The sequence below is a fragment of the Lucilia sericata genome, unplaced genomic scaffold, assembly GCF_015586225.1.
Source record: "Lucilia sericata isolate MDLA Ls3-8-SP2 unplaced genomic scaffold, ASM1558622v1 Contig000463F_arrow, whole genome shotgun sequence".
NCBI lineage: Eukaryota > Metazoa > Arthropoda > Insecta > Diptera > Calliphoridae > Lucilia > Lucilia sericata.
The window spans coordinates 294006-300862 of record NW_023994478.1 but is presented as its reverse complement, the minus strand read 5'-3'; the positions used below and the strand labels follow the sequence as shown (position 1 = coordinate 300862).

The 6857-nt window shown below is 31.5% G+C and overlaps 1 long non-coding RNA gene across 1 annotated transcript; it reads left to right on the top strand.

Moving 5' to 3' along the window:
• The first annotated feature begins 439 nt into the window (after positions 1–439).
• Positions 440–5372, top strand: LOC119605202. Its single transcript, XR_005231570.1, has 9 exons — positions 440–528; positions 599–663; positions 1989–2045; positions 2162–2222; positions 3089–3190; positions 3262–3324; positions 4638–4753; positions 4838–4957; positions 5018–5372. It is a non-coding gene; the product is annotated as an uncharacterized LOC119605202 (long non-coding RNA).
• The last annotated feature ends 1485 nt before the right edge of the window (positions 5373–6857 follow it).

Here is a 6857-nt window from a genome sequence, read left to right as displayed (position 1 = left end):
ATCCTTTACTATAAATAAACAAAAATTTTTATAATGTTTACATGAAATTTTAAAATTTTGTTATCATTAATATGATCGGCTAACTTTATTAATAATCGGCGGTAAGTAGGGTGAATAAATGTTTGCAGGGAAGGTATGGGACGTCGAGGAAGATGACGTCATGGCGAGGATGAATCCTCGAGAGGGAGGGTCATAATTTGTGTATAGGTATGACCGTAGGGAGATGCAGGACTACTTTTGGCCCCTTTTTCAAATAATACCCCAAATGCTGGTATGAATTTTTGTGTTAGTGTGTGTTTGTGGTCCAGATTGCCGGCAAGAACCACCCCATCCGGCGAGCTTTAGCCGCGCAATACGCGGGCATACCAGCGCCGCTAGCAATCTGGCCACTCTGTCCCTTTTTGTTCTTTATGTTGTCTGTTTGTTTATTTAAACAAACAGCTGACACAACACACCACTACATTTTTTTTATATTTTCTTTTCAGGAAAAGACGGAAGATGCTGCAGATTCTGGTGGAAAATTGGCAAGTAAAAATTATTTTAATTCATTCAAGGTTAACAAAAATTCTTAATACATTTTTTTGTTTGTTTCTTTCAGGAATGTGACTACAGTTAGCTATTGGGTAGGCGCTGATGTAATTTCTGGAGTTGGACATGTGCAAGGTAAGTGAAAATGGATTTTAAGTGTAAAATTTAAAATAAAGTGTTTTAAAAATAAAAGTTAAAGTGTTATTAGGGATTTTTGGAAACTACAGTGAGTGTGAAAAGTGTGTGTGAATAAAACTAAATAAAAGTGTTTTAAGTGAGTGTAACGTGTTATTGTGATAAAAAAAAATTTGGAAAATACAGTGAGTACAAAAAGTGCGCGGACGGACTATTCAAAATAAAAAAAACTTTAAAAAAAATTAATAAATTATTGCCGGTAACAATTTAAAATCTAAAAATTATTTTTCCAGAAATTACAGTGCGGGACAAAAGTGAAGTGAAAAACAAAATTAAAGTGAAAAATTAAAAAAATAAAGAAATTAAATGAAACTATTGTGTAAAACGGATTTGTGTCTGTGAATAAAAATAAAAATGGAATCTACAGTGTGCGACAAAAGTGAAATAAAAAAATTAAAAGTGAAACTAAATTTAAACTATTGTGCGAATGAATTGTTGACGGTGAATAAAAGTAAATAAAAAAAATAAAAACTAAAAACGGAATTTACAGTGACGATTAAAAGTGTGCGGTGTTTAAAAAAAAAAATAAAAGTGAATAAAAATGAAAGTGAAACTGAAACTAAAGTGATGGTAAAATAAGCCGGTGTAAAACAAAAATAAAAGAATACCGTGAAAAACAAAAGTGTTGTGACACAATAAAAAAAAATTATTCTATGGTGTTAAGTGAATATTTTGACCGTGTGTGTGAAGAAACTGTGTGGTGTAAAATAAAACTAATTTTGGAAAATACAGTGGCGGATAAAAGTGTTAGTTTTTGAAACAAAACAAAGAAATAAAACTATTGAACTGGGCTATGGTGTTGTTAATTAATTAAAACTTAAATTTTTTTTTACAGTGGTTTGCAAAATTTCCGTGAAAGTGAAAAAAAATTAAAATTTAGGAAATTAAACGAAAATTTTTGAAAAATTACTTAAAAGAAATTGGTGAAAAGGAAAGTATTAAGGCGAGTAAAAAAACTTGTTTATAAAAATGTAAAAAAACTATTGTGAAAAAAAGTGAATTAAATAACGAAAACGGGTGTTCGCAAAAAGTGTGCTGTGAATAAAAGCGTAGAAGAAAACTAAAACTCTCAAAATAAAAGCGAAAAATAATAAAAAATTTGAAAATGTTTAAAAATACAGTATTAATTCAGTTTTTTTTTTGTAATTCATATGTTTTTTTATATTTTTTTTTTACTATTTTTTTTTATAATTTTTTAATATTTTTTTGTGTGTTTTTTTTTTTAATATAATTTTACTAATTATGTGAATTCTCTATACTTTCAGATTAAACTTCTGGAGGATCTTGAACTACAAACTGGCCTTAGATTTCGTTTAGGATCCGTAAGTATAAAAATACAAGAAAATAAAATAATGTTACTATAGAGACTTTGGCGGAAAATACCCCTTGTAACTACATTAAACAAAAACTAAATTGAGTGCTTCCACTTTCTTTACAGAACACTAATCCAACACCTGAGGAAAGTGAAGTGGAAGATCGAGAACCTAGTGAAAGGTCAGGTAAGCCTCTTATTAGGGAGAGTTCGGTGAAAAAGCAAGGACCAAAACCACCAAAGATTTGGGGCTAAAGCCAAAGAATAAACAAGAAGTGAAACGCTGTCATTTTTTTACAACAATAACATTACGCTCTTCTCACAGACGAGTGCTGTGTAAATCCAACACATATGTAAAAATGTTGATCTCTCTCCAAACTTCAAAACTTTTTCGCGAAAATTTGAGGATAATAGCACTTTGAAATATTTTTTTATCACTTAACATTATATTTTATAATTTTTTTGCACAATTTAAACACATTTAACAGCCCGAAAATTATATATTTTTTACAAACGAAAAAAAAATATTTTTTATTTTTTGACATTGAATTTTTGTTGGTTGAAATTAAAACTAAAAAAAACAATGTTGTAAATTTTCGTATGGTAAACGAAAAAGATTTTCAAATAAATAATTTATTTTTTCAATATTATAGATTAAAAAACAAATAGACGTGTTTATAAAATGTTTGTAGATAAAATATGTGGAAAATATCTTAAGAAACCTTTCAAAGTATAAATTGAAATGTAATATTTTTTTTTCAATATTTTTCAATACGATTTTTTGCAACTATGTTGACTTGAGAATTCTACTAATACATTCTTAGAGTTAGGTACCGGATGACAGTAGACTTAGGTACTTTTGACAACAGTTTCATTTCTTATTTATTCTTTGGCTAAAGCCTTAGATCTAATAGAAATAAGAGTGTTAGGTTATAAAATTTTATAAAAGAGAATCCTAATAAACATTTTCATAAGACAATTCATAAATATTCTTTTAGAAAATTTTATTGCTAACTTTAAAATAATAAAAACTAAAGTTTCGTTTCCCTACAGGTTATTAAGACTTCAAGTGTCCCTGAGGAGGACGAACTGAAGGGACGAAAACACCAATTAGAAGCCAAATTCAGTGGAATTCATGGGAATTGGCAAGTATTTGTAATGAAACATTTAAAACTTAAATTTATTACTATTTGAAACCCTACTAAAGTCCTTCGAACTTTTTCCAGGTTGCAACAACAAGAACAACAACAATAGAGAAGCAAATGAGAGCAGTGAAGCAGATAATCCGGGTGAGTGAATAGTTATAAAAGTAGTTGATATTAGAAAGTATATTAGGAAGACTGGACAGCTAGTTTAGGTAGTCTAAGTCGGACTCCATAGGAACCATATTTTCTTATAATAAGTGCAGAATTCGGTAGTAATAACAAAATAAAGTTTAGAAAATCTATGAAACAAGGTCCTAAACTACTTGTTATTACTACTGACTTCAAATGAATTGTGTTTAGTATAGTTACTGATTATATCCAGGACAAAACTGAAGATTCTGTACTATCAATCATTTATATCTCAGCCAGTGACAATCTGCTTACGGAATGAACAACTACAAGGAAGAAAAAAAATTAAAAATGTCAATACACTATCCCGTCCGCCTACGTAGCTACAGCTAGGGACTCTTATTAACCTAACCGGCCTACGCAGACTTCAGGGAAATGATAGTTCCTATAATTGGTCTATGGACCTACTTTGGGCCCCACGTTGGGCGCCATTTATGTAGTGGTGTGTTGTGTCAGCTGTTTGTTTAAATAAACAAACAGACAACATAAAGACAAAAAGGGACAGAGCGGCCAGATTGCTAGCGGCGCTGGTATGCCCGCGTATTGCGCGGCTAAAGCTCGCCGGATGGGGTGGTTCTTGCCGGCAATCTGGACCACAAACACACACTAACACAAAAATTCATACCAGCATTTGGGGTATTATTAGAAAAAGGGGCCAAAAGTAGTCCTACATCTCCCTACGGTCATACCTATACACAATACGGCCCTCCCTCTCGAGGATTCATCCTCGCCTTGACGTCCACTTCCTCGACGTCCCTGATCTTCCCTGCAAACATTTAGTCACCCTACTTACCGCCGATTATTAGAAATTTACCACATCATATTAATGATACAATTTTTAAAATTTCATTTGAACATTATAAAAACTTGTTTATTAACAAAAAATTTAACAAAAGTAATGTTTTATTTATAAGTTTAAAGTTTTTAGCAAGTTTTAGTTTTAGAGCAAAATTTAGTTTTAAGTTTTTAATCAAATTTAAATTTTTAAATTTTAGCCAAATTTAACTTTAAGTTTTAACAATTAGTTTTTTTTTTAGATATTAACCAAAATTTTAATTTTAAGTACAAAAATAAATTTAGTTTAAATTTTAACAAAATTTAGTTTTAACAAATTTAGTTGTAGCAAAATTAGTTTTACTTTTAAGCAAATTTTAGTTTTACGTTAAACAAAATTTATTTTTAAGTTTTTAGCTTTAAGTTTAATTTAAGTTTCAAGTTATTCTACGTCTTTTTTTTTCTTTTATTTAAGTTTTCCCTTTTATTTTTAGGTCCCTCAACCTCGATTACTGGCTGGCTGCTGTGAGTGACAGGATTCTTGCGAGCTGATTGGTTGCAGGAATGGGTTTTCGGTCCGTCCGTATTTCAGTCCGTTAGAGTATTCACGGTAAGTAAAAAAAAAATATTTTGGAAAAACCCTTTAAATAATTTTAAGGACCACTATTTAGCAAATATATGTATATATTTCTAGGCAACCTAAATTCAAACTTATCGCGTTTTTTTTTAATTAATATTTGGCCTGAGCTCAAACCTAATCGCGCACGTTTGGCTTAATCACAAACGGGATGACGACGAATAAAAAAAACGACAGGTAAGCCTACTTCTATATATATATTTGTTTATATATCTTTTTCTATATTTTATTTTCTAGGAAATTATTTAAAAGTAGTATTTAGAAGTCCTGTTCGTTTGGTCGTCCGGGTGAATGGTAAGTACTACGGTCGAAAACCTGATACCTGAGCACCACAGGATTGCTGGTGCTGGTCTGCCAAAAGAGTCCCACGATGGATGGAGCTGGCGATGGCGTGGCTTATTTGCTGTTGGCTTAGTTTCAAATTTCTGTATTGTTTAGTTTCAAGTTTAATTTCCTTTAGTTTTAAGTTCAACTTTATTTAGTTTAAAATTGTAAACTTTAAAATTTTTAAGCACAGGGTATACAGAGGCGTCACAAGCAAAAAACTATTTCCCTCTTTTTCGCACAAAACGAATTCAATAATTTTTTTTAGCTGTATTTTATATACCTCTTCTCACCAAACAATTTCAAAATCAAACAAAAGCTGATTTTAGACTTTTTTAAATGTCAAAAGTGACACCTCTGTATACTTTGTGTTTTTAAGTATATTAAATAAAATAAAAATTATTTAATTTAAATTGAAATTGGGTGCGTTTCCTTTAAGTTGACAGCCACGGGCTCCACCTTCTTCTTGGGCATGGAAAAATGAAAAAGACCGACATCTTACTTTTTTGGTAACGAGAAACCTCGGTTACCAATATGGTTCCCATCAATTTAACACCATTTCAGCCATTTGGCTAAACCGTATAGTTTTTTTACATTATAGTTTTGTTTCTGTATACATTTTCCAGCTGTCAGATAGTTTGTACAGCCGCGTTGCCAACTTCTCTTTTCGTCTTCTTCTTTTTAAATTTTGCCCTACTACAGGGTGCACACGACATCTAGTGGTGCGCAAAATTTGCAAAATTGTGCATACATTTTATTTTTATACCCTACACCACTATAGTGGGGAGGATATTATGCGTTTGTGCTGATGTTTGTAACACCCAAAAATATTGGTCCTACACCCACCTTAAAGTATACCAATCGGTTCAGAATCACTTCCTGAGTCGATTAAGCTATGTCCGTCCGTCTGTCTGTGTGTCCATGTAAACCTTGTGCGCACTCTACAGGTCGCAATTTTTGAGATAATTTGATGAAATTTGGAACATGCATTTCTCTTGGTCGAAGGACGAACGCTATTGAAAATGGTTGAAATCGGTCCATTATTTTACCTAGCCCCCATACAACCGAACCCCCCGAATAGGGCTTTTGACCTCTTAATTATGTTAAATGATCTACTATCTCTACAAAAACTGGAAAAAATTATTTTTATATATGTTTTAATAATTCTAGTGATTTTCGTAAAGATCGGGCATTATTTGACCCTAGCCCCCATACAAAGTCCCCCTCAGAAAATGGCTTGAATGTACACAATTCACTTATAAACACTATTATCACGATGAAACTTTTCAAAAATGAGTTTTATATAAACATAATTCCCAACAATAAATTTTACAAGGATCGGACCAATTTTTGACCTAGCCCCCATACAACCGGACCTACCGATTTGGGCCATTTAGCTCATAACTACGACAAATATACTACTATCTTCCCAAAAATAGACACAACTAAGTTTGATATAATTATAAATAACAATGTCAATTTTCGTCATGATCGGAAATAAAAAGTAGCTTATTGCCAGACATACATGAATACGCTGTGAAAATTTGAAGAAAATCGGTTTAGCCGGAGTAGTCTATAACTTTCAAACATACAAACATATAAACGCACAAACATACAAACATGTAATCATACAAACAAACACACATTCATTTTTATATATGTATATAGATAATTCCCAATAATATATTTTATAAGGATCGGCTAAATTTCTGCCCTAGCCCCCATACATTCGGACCTTCCGATTTCGGCCGTT